The sequence below is a fragment of the Balaenoptera acutorostrata genome, chromosome 9, assembly GCF_949987535.1.
Source record: "Balaenoptera acutorostrata chromosome 9, mBalAcu1.1, whole genome shotgun sequence".
In the NCBI taxonomy this organism is placed as follows: Eukaryota; Metazoa; Chordata; class Mammalia; order Artiodactyla; family Balaenopteridae; genus Balaenoptera; species Balaenoptera acutorostrata.
In genome coordinates, this window is record NC_080072.1 from 34,628,274 (window position 1) to 34,644,764 (window position 16,491).

A 16,491-nucleotide genomic window follows, 5' to 3' on the forward strand; every position below is an offset into this window, starting at 1 on the left:
AAGGAATGCCAGCAGCCTCTAGTAGAAAAAAAAGAGAAAGAGCATATTCTCCTCTGGAAGACTGAGGAGGGGGAAGCTCTGTTGATACCTTGATTGTAGCCCCATAAAACTCATTTTGGACTCTTGACCTCTAGAACTGGACAAGAACAACTTTATGTTGTTTTAAGTAGCTGAATGTGTGTTAACATTTGTTATAGCAGCAATAGGATACTAATTACATATATTATGGATTTGTGTTAAGATTTGCATAATTCAAATATGTAAATAGTTTGTATAAACTATTAAATTCAACTTTACATTTTTGAGATTCACTAATGTTTCTACTGAGTCAAAGCAGTCATTGTAACTGTTGCATTATCATTCCAGCGAGTGAAGAATCATCATCTTCACTAATCCATTCTTAGCATGACTGCATAGTACTGTTTCATGCCTGCTTTCCTGGCGTACCATCACCCTCCTATCACCATCTATTTTCTCCTAATAAGCTAAGTAAGCTTTGGTTTTTTACCTGAAAATTTCCTCCAAATTCTCTCCATCGAAATCACTATTATAAACTTTCTATCACAGATGATTTACCTCTTTCAACCACTCTTGCTAGTACATTTCTTTCTATGTTTTGCTATCACAGGCAAGGAAGCATTGAACATTTTTGCACAGGTCTTCTTGTGGACAAGTATAAAGATAAGTTTCAGGAGGAGACCCAAGGTGTACAATTGCTGGATAATACAAGAATGGGAATCACCAGCTTTACTAGATTTTGCCAGATTGCTTCCCAGAGTGATTATTCCTGTTTATACTCTTTGCCCATATTTTCATCAACACTTTATCCTAGTGGGTGGTTTTTTTTTTCCCTGATTGAATAAGTGTGAGATGACATCTATATTATCTAGGGAAGACCCTAGGTTTTCCTAACAAATAAACCAAAAACATAGTGGATTAAATAAAATGGAAATTTATTTATCTCTAGTGTCCAAAACAGAGTGGCCCAGGGTGAGAGATTAGCTTTGCCAACCTGAGCTCATTACTTTAAGGTTGTTCTAGTCTTTGCTATATCCTATATGGCTGAGGGGGCTGGGAGGACAGGGTGAGAAAGTTCAAGGAAAGAGTTTGAATTTTTAAGGAGATGAGCATCAAATCGTACACTTCATTTTTTCTCGGATTCTGTCTGTGGACCCATAGTCACATAGCCTCAGTTAACTGCAAAGGGAGACTGGGAATGCTGTATCTCGCTGGGTAATTGAACTTGGGGGTATGCGCTCCTACTAGTTAAGGAAAGGAGAAAATAGTGGAAGTCAATTAATAGTATCTGTTGGAATCTACCCCACTGGATTCCTAGGTATCCATGTACACATATGGGACCAATACAGTTCTGCATGAGCTCTAATTACAAGAATTCGGGATGACGAGCAGTCCTCTCCGTAGAAAGTTTAACCTCCCCATAGATAATGGCAGAGTGGAAGCATCATAACTACAGTAAAGAACTCCCACATAAAATGGATGGTGGGGCTGGGGAACATACCGTAGTCACTGCATGGTAGCAATGAAGGAATCCTGATAGACAGGAGTTGTTAAGACCCCTACCCTTGATTATATATTCTCCCCAATTACCACCCCTATCTCCCCTTCATGCTTATTTGCCTCCAGAAATACCCAGGTAAAGTAGTTATGTTCAAATAACTTTTTTAAGTCATAATTTTAAAACTCGGATTCTCCTCACCCTTCTCCCTTTAATTTGAGACTTCTCTGCTTACTTATTCCTTCTTCCCTTTGCTAGTGACAGTCGTCTACACATTTTCTGAGATGATGCTTAAGTGAGAAGGCAGTTGGCCTAAGAACTAGCTTAGCTGGTCAAGCTAGAAATATTAACCTGAAGACTTTGAAAGAAATGCTGAGAAAGCATCTTATACCTTTTGTTTGGGATAAACGAATAGTTAACTTTTCCAACCCTTTAAAGCACTGAAGTTCAGCACCCAAAGTCGATGGCCACAGGGTAATCATCTACCTGTTTCCAAATTTTGAATTTTTTTTCTGATAAAGCAATTATATAAGTAAATTGTGACCTTAATTAAGAAAGAATCTGTTTGTACCATAAGAAAACCTTCTGCTAATAATTAGGTTTTTCCGTGGAAATTGACATGAAATTTGCATATTTAGAGGAACTTTATAGTACTTCCTACAAGCTCAGTTGGTGAATGGTGCCAAGCAGTTCTGGCGAAATGTTTTCTTTCAGCTCAGTGCTCAGTTCGACTTTATATCGACTTGGCAATTTACAACTCTGTAGGGGCAGAGATTTACTTGCTGCTTTTTGTCTGTTGGAGATACAAGTAATTTCTGTCCACTAGAACAGATAACCACAGAGATTGTATTTCATAACACTATTAGACATTAAACTTTTTTGTATCTAACTTAGCATTCTTATCCTGTTTTTTGAATTGTCTCTATGTGCCTAAGTTTTTAGGTGGACTTTAGACTTGCTGAACATCTTAATGCCTCTCATTTATTAATGATTAACTAAAATCATTTTATATTGAAATGAGAGTCTTGATTTTACCTCTTAAAATTATAAATTAACCTCTTATATTAATCAGTTTGTTTACTAGTGCAAATTATTTCCACCAAATTCTGATAAATTGCTCATGTTCAATATCAATTGTTCCTATTGAACAACTAATTTTAATGAAAAGTTTAATAAAAATATACTGTAAGGTCAAAATTTTGCTCACTTCATTTTGAAACAGGATGGTTACTGCTTCTATGAGAATGCAATACTCAAATATTCAGAGCTTTAAAGTATATCTAGATAATTTCAAAAGTATTAGCATTTTGGAACTATTGGCCTAGATAGAATTCCAGCAGGTTTTAACCCTACTGAAAAAATACTCTTAGAAAATGGTTATAAAATAAGCTTCAGAAAGATAATACTTAGTTTTTCACTTTGAATAAAGAATGGGAAAACATAGTGAGTCTTTATTCTTAATGAAAGTCAAAGGTTAAAACTGAATCTTACTTTAAGACAAATTATGTTTCATTTAGACCAAGCAAAGCCATAAAAATAATCTGAACCAGTGAAATGCATCAAGTGCACTTCGATATATTTAAATACTCTCTTTGGCCACACATGACAGCACATTTGCTTTGGAAGTCTATAAAGGTTTTCTATTAGGGACATAGGTTTCGATAGATTTACCACTTTGCTAATTTGCTTAGGGGGAAAAAGTGTAGATCTCAGGAAATAGTATTTGTGAACAGAATTAGGCCAAAACAAGTTTCCTGCCTTTTAAAAAATTGTCTTTTTCTATATTTTATGATATACCATCTAACACCATCTTTATGTGTTATAATGTTTATCTACCGATTTACTGATAAAATTGGTGGGTGTTTAAAACATTTTTGCATAAATCATACATACTTTTTTTTCTTTCAAAGAACTAAAGGCATAATGATCTAATAATAATAATGATAATAAATAATCATAATAAATTCTAAGAAATAATACAGAAAAGCTTTTAATATCTTTATCAGAAATAGAATTAAAGTGTTCTTAATTAATGTTTAGATGATCAAGTTGAGATAATTAAGTATTTTATAACCACTAAAGAAATACTCTTTTTAATTGAAAAATTAACTATTATATAAGATAGGAAAGAAGACATATTCTAATTCATATGTGTACATATGGTGTGCATTGTTGTTACACACCACAACATCCTACATATTTGAAAAACAATTCTGCTGTTAGAAGAGCGGCCCCTTTTAAAATTCTTTGTTAGCATCTCAAAGTGTGGGAACCATAGGTTCTTGATATTTTCTTTCCTTCCATTTTCATACTTTTCTGCACTATCAATTATTCCCTTCATCCGTGGTTTGCAACAGGCTGTCTCTTTTTTCTGTGTAATGTTCTTATATATGCCTATGCCCATGTTTATCTACTTCTTTCTAGATGGACATTTGGGTTGTTTTCACATTGGGCTACTTAAGAAAAAGTTCTCATAAACATTAATATAATAAGCTTTTTGTGGACATTTGCACTGTTTCTTTCGAATGTTTACCTAGGAGTAGTATCACTTGGTTACTAGATACATGTAAGTTTAATTTTTTTATGAAGTAACATAGAATAGTCCCAAGCGTTTGCACCATACTGCACTCCCAGCTGCAATGTATAGAGGTCCCAGTTGCTCCATATCTTTATCATCACTTGGATTTGTTATATGTTAAAGTTTAGCCATTCTGGGAGATATGTAATAGTAGTTACTTGTGATTTTAGTTTGCATTTCCGTGATGAGTAGGGGTGCTTGGCACATTTTCATATGCTTCATGGCCATTTGGATATGTTTTGTGAAATGCCAGTTGAAGTCTTTTGCTTATCATTGTATCGGGCTGTTTGTCTTTTTCTTATTCTGCTGTACAAGATATTCCTACTTGAAGGATACAAGGCTTTTGTTGCATATATGTATTGAAAATATTTTCTTCCAGTTGTGACTTTTATTTGCTTATTGTTATCATTTGATGAGTGGAAGTTTTAAATTTACATATCTATATACCTGTATCTATCTATCCGTTTTCTCTATATGTATACTACATATGTAGACATTCTGCAATAAATTGCCTTTTTTGTGCTTTAAACAGCCAATAGTCTTTTACTTTTTAATATTCTTTATCTTTCCTCACATAGTTTTTGTTTCTAGTAATGTTTATTCTTCCTATAATTCCCTACTTTCATGTAGATTTATTTTCTTCTTCCTGAAGAATTTCCCTCAATATTTATTGAGTAGAAGAAATACTATTGATAAATTCCTTCTGCTTCTCCTGTCTTCAAAAAAATATATTTCCTTCTCAGATGTCTCTTTGTCTGAGCTGACTTTGAATGACCTCTGGAAGAGACTTAATTGCTTCCTTACTTTAATAGAAAAGAGAGAAAAGAAGAGAGGCACAATTAATATAATAAGACTGGAGAGCTATTACCATTTACTGCATACCGGGGTGTGGAGTTACCAGCTAGAAAAAAATTACTCAAGCCTTGCTAATAGAGTAAAATCTCTGTTCCTCTCTGCTGCTCCTGACTGATTAATTCCTGCTTACTCGGAGCTAAGAGGTAACAAACATTCTTTATGAGGCCTGAGTCTTTGTGAAAATTAAGAAAGAAATGTTCTCTATTTGAACTTTAGAGTGGCCTTTTTGACAGGGGACACAGTAAAGAAGCATATGCCAGAAGCCCTTTTCCCCTTTGGGTAACAATGTTCTTATAAGCCTGGGCTTTGCTTCACTTGTTGAAAATGGAAAACAAAATCCACCAAATATTCTTTGCTCTACAAGTTTGCCATTTACAACAGATGCTTTCACAAGTAACTTTTTGTTTAAAAAAGAAAACTATATCACTATTTTTATGACACTTTTTATGTGTCACAACCTTACTGAAAAAGAAAAAAAGTAGCCCTGATTGCTGTCAGCTTGGCGATAATCTGGCTGTAATGACTATGCCATACAAAACCTAAACAATGTCACAGAACTCCAACATAAGACATAGCCATTCTCTGACTGTAACGGACGGAGACAAAAACAAGACCCTTCTGTAATTATGTCTGAACACAGACAAAAATAAGAACAAAATAGGTGAGGGAGATTAAGAGGTACAAACTTCCAGTTACAGAATAAAGGAGTCACGGGTGTGAAATGTGCAGGGTGAGGAGTACAGTCACTAACTATGTAATATCTTTGTAAGGATGATGACGGATGGTAACTGCACATACCATGGTGATCAGTGTGATATGTATAGAAGTATCAAATCATTGTCTTGTGTAACAGGAACTAACATAGTGTTGTAGGTCAATTATACTTCAAAAACAAACAAACGAACTCATAGAAAAACAGATCAGATTTGTGGTTACCAGAGGCAATAGGTGGAGAGAGAGGGAATTCAAAAAATGTAGTCAAAAGGTATAAACTTCCAGGTATAAGATAAATAAGTGCTAGGGATGCAATGTACAACATGACGGGTATTGTACAACATGTTATGTATGAAAGTTAAGAGAGTAAATCCTAGGAGTTCTCATCACAAGGAAATTTTGTTTTCTTTTTCTTTTATTTTGTATGTGTGTGTGATGATGTATGTTCACTAAATGTACGGTGGTCATCGTTTCATGATGCAAGTCAAGTCATTATGCTCTACAACTTAAACTTATACAGTACTGTATGTCAATTATATCTTAATAAAGCCAGAAGGAAGCAAAGAATTATTGATAAGGAAACAAATAAAAAACAAGGATACATTTTACATTGCTGAGAAAAGAAGAAAAGGAAACAAAATGAAAAATATAAAAGTCAACAGGTATAAAAGAATAGAAACAGACGTACTAAACTCCAAATAATAGAAATCACAGGAAAAAAGAAAATTTAAAAGGAGAGGTAAATATCTGAAGAAATAATGTAGACTAATGTCCCAGATTTCTTAAAAGGTAACAGGCCTAAGATTGAAAGTGCCTACAATGCCAAAGAGGAGGAAGAAAGAAAAATCCACACATTATACTAAAATGTAAGAATAAAAAGATAGAGAAAATTCTAAATGCTAAGAAAAAGGGATAAGAATCAAATAATTCAGAAAAAAAAAGAAAAGAAACTTTCTAATTTTTGTTAGAATGCCCTCTCTTGTTCTCAGGAGACACGGACATGGGGTTTCTGTTTCCAGTGCCATGGAGTCAGCTCCTAACACATGACTCTCCCCAAAGTAATAACTATAAACTCTGAGCAAATGCAGAGTCTCTGGAGGATGAACAAGAGCAGTCAGATTTTGGCAGTGAATCAAAACTTGGAATAGGGACCTGGCACTGCATAAATTCCTCAATTTTCTAGCTTTAGCTTGAAGGGGCATTTGCAGTGCAGTGCAGTGCAGCTATATTCCTGATGGAAAACTCATCTTTGTGATCTGAAGAACAAGAGAAGAGAGCTCAGGACAACCACAATTATTCTGTGTATAAACACTAATGCTATGTATAAGCTCTACATAATTGACAGGCTGATTCCTGAAACATGCATATACTGGGCAGTCTCAATGCAACTTGTAATTAAGACCAAAAGAACTAAACAGATTAGAAATGTTACTCAATGAAGATAATATAGAGTTAGCAGTTTGAGTGTAACCTGATAAAACAAAAACATCAACACTCTTTGGAAAAATATAACAGAACAAAGAATCTCAACAACAAAATATAAAACATGTCCAGAAATTGTCATTTTATTTATTTTTATTTTTTTATTGAAGTATAGTTGATTTACAATATTATATTAGTTTCAGGTATAAAACATAGTGATTAAATATTTTTATAGATTATGATTAACACATTGTACAGACTAGATTAAGTTAAATTTCTCTAAAAATTTTATTTATTTATTTTATTTAGTAGCATCTTACTTGGTTAGACTTAAACTCCAATCCCTCTCTCACTTATGCCAGGAAACATCGGAAATCTTTGCTCACTTCTCTCAGCTTCCAACTGCTGCCTTTGCCCAAAGCTCTGGAGTATCTTCCATGCACATGTAGCTCAGTGTTTAGGGAAGCATTTGGAAAGGTTTACTTACAAATTCTGAAGCTTACACTCCCTGAGACTCCCTCCTTTCTAGGACTCTATGATTTTCTACAGATATACTAGTCCAGAAAATTGTCTTCTGACATATCCAGCCAGTAAAAATTAAGCTTTCAATATCACCCTCAGAGGAAAAACCAGAAATAGTCAAATCTCACCCAGTGTCATTCCCATCTTTAAGAGTTGATTTCCTTCTAGTTTCTGAGTACTTTTGGTAAATCTACATTCCATTAGTTTGTAAAAAAATAACATTTTATCTAAACTTCGTAATTTTTATCTGTGCGAGTGTTAATTCAGCCAAGCTACTTCACAACTACAGGATGCTAAATTCTCATTGCTCGAATTGTGGTACCATTATATATATTCCATTGCAGTCAGTGTAATTTTGTATACCTGTGGATAGGCAGACACTTATTAGGGTCTATCTGACTGAGGTATATAGGGGAAAGTACAGTAGAAAACCAGGAGATCAAACTATATTCAATAATTTTACTAGAATTTGTTTATTATACATTTATATATTCAGTGGTCTTCTGAACTCTCAGATTCTTATTGAAGACTAGAAAGCATCAAAAAATTCTTTATATGTGGCTCAAACAATATGGAATTTTTTAAAAACTCTTTTTAACTGTTGTCCATGACTTCCTGTCTCCATAACTGTGGTATGTTTCACAGCTTATCTTGGAAAAATAAAAATTTATAATTTCATAGCCACTATGGCAAGCAGATCTGGGTTTAGGGGTTAGGAAGAAAGAATAAAAACATAGGAGAATGAAAAGGGCTGCGTAATTCTAGATTTTAGAAGATTCTGGACATTACTGTTGGTTGTTTCCTTGTGGTTTTCCAAAGACTTTTAAAAAAAGTGGAGATGGGGTGAGGAAGAGATTTTCTTTGGTGAAAAATGGAGGCTTATACTACCTTTAGCTCTATGGACCATGATATGCCAGCACTTACCCTCAGAAACAGTAATGTGCAAACAAACCGTGCTAGTAGGTAAAGCTCTAAGAACACACACAGGAATTTATGACACCAACTGATGCACTTCAGTGTATCTAGGTTTCTTTTTATAACAGAATATAAAAATAGTATCTCTTCTCTCTCTTTGAAGTCTTCCTGTGCTCTCTGAAGATATGATAATACAGTGTCGCGCTTAGTTTCTACAAATACAAGGGGGAATAAATAGTGCCCCTACATAAACCCAAACATTAGACAGGTCATGATCAAAGAAGTCAAAAATAAGTAGCTGTTTGGTCCTTTCTATTTATTATTTATGATTTATGCATTAAGTCCACAGGAATCTGGAATCCATGTTTTAAAAAAAGTTAGTCTGTAAAGATAGGGTACTAAGAAAAACTGTTAATATAATACCTTAATCAGTAATTATTTAATCTGAAAAAGTCAACATTAGCAATGATTTAAACATAAAAAATCACCAGTCCTTTTCTATGGGAGCCAGCCTCTAAAAGGACTACCAATGATCCCCATCTCTTAATATGCATTTCCTTGTGTATATAATTCCCACACTTGGAATGTGGGCTGGACCTACTGACTTCTATTCAATATAGAATATAGCACAAGTAATGAGATGTCACTTCTGACATTGTGACGTTTTGTGTGCACGTCCCTCTCTCTTTTTCTCTCTGGAAATCCTCACTCTGAGAGTAACAGGCTAACATACTGTTAGCTACTGTGTGGAGGGACCCCTGGGGCATGAAACTTATGTCTCTGCCAATAGCCTATGAGAACCTCGAATGAGCTTGGAGATAAATCTTCCCATATCATACCTTAAGACTACTGTAACTTTGACTGACACTTTAGTTGCAGTTTTGTGAGTAACCCTGACCCAGAATTACAGCTAAGCCACACTCAGACTCCTGACCCAGAGAAACAATAATAAATGTTGTTTTAAGCCACAATATTTTGGGGTATTTGTTATATAGCAAATGCACTGTCTTACCTAGCATTCTCTAAGAGGTTTGTTAGTTGAACACTCCAATTCTCATAACTATCAATTTCCATTACATTATTATTTCTATTATATTAGAAGTTGAAAACTGAGATAGTGTAGTATGCTGAGACATGTAGGGATAGTGTCAATAGAAAGGAAGCAAACTCTTATTTAAATCCTGTCTCTGAAACTGACTCACTCTGTGTCACTGGGGAAATCACTATACCTTTTTGGACGTCAGTGTCTTCACTCTAACACGAGGATAACAATAATAGCCTTTCTGTGACAATTGCATGTATTATATCAGTGAAGTCCCTATCACAGGGTCTTGTAGATATTTAACAAATTAAAGATGTTGGCACCTTCATTACTATCATCCCATGAATGCAAAGACAACTAAGGAGAATGTGGAAAATGGTAAATGATGGTGACTGCTATGGTTCAAACCCAGTTTATCGCAAGTTAAAATTAGAGATTCTGAAGTCAGACTGAGTTTAATTTCTTTTATTATCTCTATGTAGTTCAGCAAGTGACTTGTTCAATTTAAACCTGTTTTCTCACCAGTAACTTGGTGGAAAATCATAATAGTATATACTTTTAAAATTTGTCATTAGAATTAAATGAAATAATGGATGGCAAAACTCTTAGGACAACAGTAATGCTCAAAACATACTAGTTATTTTGAAGGTGATATATTGCATCAGATACTTGCTAGCCCTTGGCTTTTTTTTTTTTAACCTGAAACTTTACTTATTGCAAGCAATTACTTTCATCACAATAATTATCCCTGGCATTTTTAGTAGAATCTAGATCAGTGGATGCCTTAATTGACTATGGGGTTTTCTTATTTTTTCTCCTAAAAATAGTTAAAAATAAAGTAAGTTTATAACAAAACCGTGTAATCCCACAGTAGCCACCTAATAAAGAAAAGGTATAATCACTATTTCTAAGGAGTTTGGCATGCTTCACAGCTTTTCTACAGAATTAAAAGAAGCTGTATCTACCAGTGTTTTAAAAGGTATCTGGGATTTTGTTTTTATTCGTGTATGGTGACTCCAACAGAACAGAAGAAAAGATAGAAATGGGTGAGGTAGGGTAAGTGGGCTGGCAGGTTTTAGGAATGGTTAGTTTGAATAATTTCAGTGGACTCTGGGGTGTAGGTGCAGCCCCTAATTGCCTGATGCTTGGCCCCAGCGTGATTATGGAAGAAGAATTGTGTCTCATGAGTTTAAGAGCCTGATAACACAGGAGAGTGGGGGTTAGTTTGCATATTGGGAGAGTTGTTTGCTATCTCTAGGAAACTGCTAACTCTGGGAAAGGCAGTCCTTCCCTACTCAGCAAGACCTCAGATGCCAAAACATCAGATACAGAAACTAGAAAATGTGGTTAATACAGCCAAATGCTGTAGTATTGACTAATAAATGCACCCCATTCCCATCTACAATGAGTTTCTATTATAATTCCTTCTTCTCACCTTTCTTGATGTAGGTCTCTGGAACTGATCACATCTATCTCCTTTGAGAGGAACTGGAATGGTTCATTGCTAAGAACCACAGTATTTCTTCCTGACATACTTTTCACTGACTAAGAGTAATCAGCCAGTAATCAGACTGTTATTAATGCTTCCAGGTTTCTTTTCAATCTTATTAGCAAAGTCACATAATAAATGGGGAAGCACATTTTCATTTTCTTCCAATTGTACAACTTCAGTTCATGCCCCAGTTTATTTATTCCAAATGTCTGTGACAACAAGTACATCTCCAAAGTTATTTTAAGTGATTGTAATTTATTATAAAAGTGAATGTAATTTACTGAACACATACTATGTGCTACATCATATTCTTATTACATTAGCACACTAATTCATTTAATCTTCAAAACAACTCTGTGAGGTAAGATAAACATTAGTTTTGTCTTACAGTTGAGAAATTTGAAGCACAGGGAGAATAAGTTACCCACCCAAGGTAACACTTCTAGCAATAAGTGGTATCTCAGAATTGAACCCAGACAGTGGTTTGTTCTAGCTTGACTTTCCCATTTGACTCTATCAAAAGTGAGTACAGGTGAAATTCATATAAGAAAAGTGGAAATGGACCCCAGATAACCTCAATAGAAGTAAATTGGGTGCAATTTGGTGACCCAATACACATAGAACTCCTCTCCAGAGGTAGACCAAGAACATTTATGTGAAGCCTTATTGTCCAGCTGCATGGAGATGTATTTGAGGGTAGAATATATAAATACAAATGAAAGTCCCATTGGCATATAATATGTGGGGTTGCATGCCATTGTTCCAAAAGGCATGAACCTGATAGTTTCAATGAGAACAATACATGTAAAAGTTTGGTCTGTAAAGGCCGAATTTTGCCAGATGCTTTGTGGGGATTTTAAGTGCTGCTTTGGTGGGGATACTACTGAAGCCAACTGAAAGGCAATGCTAAAGTCTCGCCATGATGAAAAAGGCTTGCTATAATCTATCCAAATAGTGATGCTAATAAGAGCTCTCTTCCAGAAGAGTGACTGTGGCTGTCAATCAGCCTGGGAGGTCAGTAAAGGTCTAAGTAACTTGGCTAATCAAGTAATTACTTCAGTCAGTAACCCTGGGAGAGGACTCGTCCTTTCACCAAAGGCTACTCGATACTTTAATTGCTATAGAATCTGAGTCTTTACTGTCTAGTGTGCTTGAGGTCCAGATGAAGGGTGTATATCTATGGGAACATTAAAATACACCTAAATTATGATAGGGCATCATTGGACATTTTGGCCTTTACCCATTGTTCTGTAATAGTCTAGTTACCAGAGACAAAAAGGAAACTAGTCAAAGATTGGATAGAGAACGTCACCTTTGTAGAAGTTAGATTGACAGCATTATCTAAGTATTACAAGGAAGCTGTATCTGTAAAACACTATAATACATGAGATATGGTTATGATCACAAACTATACGAAATAATATTCTACTGAACAATGGCTCCTAGTCACAATTCCAGTCACTGGGAGTATGTGGCCCATAGGAAAGGGTCAATTCTGTTAGGAAGAAATAGGGAATGGTGCTCTAGTTTTGTTAGATGGATGATACATTAAATATCATTTCAGTCTCTCTGCTACAGATCCAAGGTGTATTAAAGGGTTTGTAAGTTCACTAGTAGAATTAAAAAAAAATTATGTGATGATGTCCTCAGATGAGAAAATTGAAGAGGTTTTGATTTGAAGTTCCCAAATAATATAATAATGATGGAAAGTGATTGGCCAGAAAAATTAATGAATTTGGTCTTAAAAATTGAATTTTACAATTAAATGCCTCCACTAACACATGAAAAGGTACAAATGACTTTGAATGATGAAAAAAAGAGCAATTAAGTGATTAGGATAAGATCAAAAGATCCCTATAGGGATATTATAACAATTAACATGCTTTATAGAGGGAATCTCTATTCCCTTATTGGGTGATTTAAATCCTGGTGGTCATATGAGGTGTCAGTGGGCTTGTTATTATTATTTTTAATGAAAGATTGAAGTAAGATGAATTATTAAGAGATACCTGAGTAATATTTGATAAGGATATATTGACTGGGGTTAGGCTATAAATGAGAGAGTTAAAATCAAGTCTATAGTCTATATTCACCTTCTGCAATGATGTTCAAGAAAAACAGAAACATGCCTCAATAATCTATTTCATAAACATGCTAATAACAGACTTCCTGGCAAACATAATAATGATATTTAAAATAGGAAAAATTCTTATCATTAAGTGGTTTTAGTATGAAGTGCCTTGCTTATATACGTTGCTTATTACAAATAAACTTGGAATGGATGGAATGGTGAATGGCTCTTTAGAAAATGTCATACAAGCTCTCTGACTTTTATAGTATAAAAGAAAGATATATTCCATGACAAAAAATCTCTCCCCTTTGTTAATAATGCCACACATGTATCAGTTACAGTGGTCTTACGTTAAATTTGGGCCAGGGAGAGTTTAAAGTAACAAGAAGCAACATTGACAGTTTCGAATTCTTGCTTCGCCTTTATCTGTGAGCCTCTGTGTCCTTGAAGTCATTAGCAAAGAATGATCTTGGGAAGGATCCCTGATTCTTATGAGTCTTACTGAGATATTGGACCAATTGTGCCACCTAACTATTTCACTATTGAACCACAAAACAATGAGGTTTTACACTGCAAAGACTGACTACGTAGCACCATTTTCTACAGAGTACTTGGCACACAGTAAGATGCCTGAAAAGCATTAATTAACTGAATAAAATCCTATGCCTTGTTTTTAAACAGGATGATGTGCCCTAATGTACTATCTGTCAATCGAGGTGGAAACACTAGGTCGCATCACTTCCTTCTTCAAGTCTCTTCCATATCATCTTTCCCTCTTTTGATCCTGTGCCCTGTATGTTCTCCACTACACCATTTCGTGATTAATAATTTAATATTTGTACTTTTTAATAAATGATTGTGCTATAGTCTTCCATCCCATCTCTTACAGTAATGTTTTTCTAATTTGTTTTACAACTACCCTCTGTGAAAAATACCTTTCAAATAACTGACCCACAAAGAGAGACATGTATGTATCTGAACATGCATAGTTGCTTATGACTTTAAAATATTCATAGAAAAATTCTTATCCTCAATACCGTGAGTTATATTCTGGCATTTTCTATTTTATTTTACTTTATGTCTCTGTAATTTTTAAAACTGGCCATAACGCTGAAATTTGATCTTATAATACGTTAACTGAGTCACAAATTACAGATGGAAAATTACTGCCCTAAAGCTGCTATTATAGTGCTAGTGACATATAGTTGCTGGTTGAACCACTATTGATGGATTGCATATGAGACAGTGTCATATTGTGGAAAATACAAAATAATAGAAATTCTATTGTTGGCATTCTTGTTGTTGTTCCTATGTCCTTCTGCCACAAGTGTCTGAAAATATATTCAAAATGCAGACACAGAATAATCAATGCTGATTTTCTCTAAAAAGTATTTTAAAATTGTGTATGTTTGTATTATTAAAGTAATACAAGGAGGCCATTAGACTGAGGTGGCTCGAATGCTTTGGGAGCCTATAAAAGCACATGGAAAACTAAGCTAGAGTCAGTTCCTATAAATGCACTCATATCCAAGAAAACAGAATTTAAGAACAACCAGTTACATACAGTCAACTAGGCTTCCTCAAATAAGGGAACTGCTTAAGCCATAGCCAATCATATAATTTCCTTGCTTTGCTTCTACGTAAGGTCTAGAAAAGCCTTTCCTCTAGCTCCTGTTGGTGAAGTGCTCCTAACCACTTTTGCTTTGGCAATGCACAATTCAAATTGATGTTTGCTCAAATAAACTAAGACTCTGGAAAATTTTAATGTGCCTTAATTTATCTTTTAAGTTTATATGCATTACCCTAAAGATAGCATGAAAAGACATAAAATTCATATTATTTCAAAGGCTACAACAAAATGTTATAATACAGATATTTTCAAGCATTTTATAAAATTTTTGGCAATTCTAAAAGAAGTATTTTTATGGCAGTCATGTATAATAGAAGCTGTTTCATATATTTGGTCATTTATTTCTCATAACTGTCTCAAATGTAAGTAGTGTACCCATTCAACAAACAGGAAAAATGAGGTTCAGTAATTTTAATTTCTCCAATTTCACACAGGTAATAAATTGTGGAGGTAATAATCTTCAGATCAAGATTTCTCTGGTGCCAATTTAATGCATTATGCTACTTTCCTAAAATAGAAGGATAAGCAGTATTTTCTGAGTTCCCCTTTATGTAAAGATCTGTGAAAATATAATGGTACAAAGTTAGTGAGAGAAAATTTTAGGTATCACAAACGTTGTATTAAACAATCTGGTAACATATTTTAAAATTAAAACTGTGAGTATCCTTTTGGCACCAATCCCATTCTTGGGAATCTATCCAATAGAAAGAGGAGTCCTGACACTTAAGAAAATAAAGGTATACAACACTTTTCACAGCTGTCTTTAATTAAGTAGCTTATAATATAAAGGTAAAATGGAGAAAATATAGAAATATAAATAACAAAATACAAAAATGATGGAAGTATGACAATAGAGGAAATGTCTTTCTATTTGAAAGATCATGAATAATTTCATTCAAAAAAATCCGTCTGAGATGGGCCTTGAATGGTGCACAAGATTACATTTGCTAAGAGGAAAAGGGACTTCCAATAAGGGAGCATGCTTGAATTTGTGTGTGTGTGCGAGTGTGTGTGTGTGCATGTGTGTATGCATGTGGGTATCAGATATTTATCAGAATTTTTACCAAGATATATTAAAAAGTAGAAAGATATGAATTACTCTTCCCTTTGCTTACAAAGACTATTTCTTTCAAATTGCTGATTATTTCTCATTTATTCATTGGCAAAAGAATGGATATGAGTGACTTTCATTTATTGGTTTGTCCAAGGTAATGAAATAGTGACCATAGGAATCTATTTCCTGGGAAATAGTTGTAATATCTGCCCTTAATCAAACTCATCGTAACAGTAAAGTTTTATGCCTGCCGTTTTCTTTATATGATGTGAAAAGATACATGATTTATCACTGGTTACATTATTGATTGCTTGTTAAATGATGTCAGCCAGATTTCTCCAGTGTGAAGTTACTGTTAGCTTCCATACTCTATTCTTTGGAAATATATCACTAAGTTCAGCCTATACTCAATGAGGGGGGGATTAGGCTTCACCACCTGAATGGGTGTGTATCTGCAGTTATGCTTTGAGAGTCTTCTGTAAGGAAGACTTGTCCCTTATCCACCCTTTGTACAGTCAATTATTTATTTATATCAGTATAGGTTCGTATTTCTGTTCTTTGATTATAATCCAATATTAGCATCATTTTTTGTTGCTCAGATAATTCCAGTTTTGACTATTGGGAGCTCTTTCAGGTTGGCTCTGTGCTTTTGACATGGCTCAATCTAAAGGGTTATTTTT